This window comes from Apaloderma vittatum, unplaced genomic scaffold (genome assembly GCF_000703405.1).
Source record: "Apaloderma vittatum isolate BGI_N311 unplaced genomic scaffold, ASM70340v1 scaffold22468, whole genome shotgun sequence".
Lineage (NCBI taxonomy): Eukaryota > Metazoa > Chordata > Aves > Trogoniformes > Trogonidae > Apaloderma > Apaloderma vittatum.
The window spans coordinates 34,009-34,458 of record NW_009732791.1 but is presented as its reverse complement, the minus strand read 5'-3'; positions in this window follow the sequence as shown (position 1 = coordinate 34,458).

Genomic DNA, 450 nt, shown 5'->3' with positions numbered 1-450 from the left:
CCAAGATTTAGAAATGCCCATCTAACCCTGCAGCCAGGCTTAGCTAAGATCTCCTCACGTCCCTGCGGACCACAGGGATGCAGGTGGTGATGCCGAGAAGGACGATTTCTAAGTCCCAGTTTCTGACTAGTTAAACCAGGACGAGCGACTGTCTGCAAGGCGAGGGAGAGCTTTTTCTCGAGCCGGGAAAGGGAACGGTGCCTCTCAATATAGCAAGGGGAGCAATATAAAAAGTTTTCCCTATCTCCCACCTCCCATCCCTCCTACAGACTGACTTATTTTAGTGCCTGGCTACACCCCGGCGTGCAGAAAAACCATTAGGGTTGCCAAACGCCCGTTCTGGGAGACAATTTACATACGCAAAATAACTCAGGTTTGATTTGCTGCTCCTCACCGAAGCACCTGAGGCCGGCCAGAAACCCCACCGACAGCTCCTGAAGTTTCAGCTGC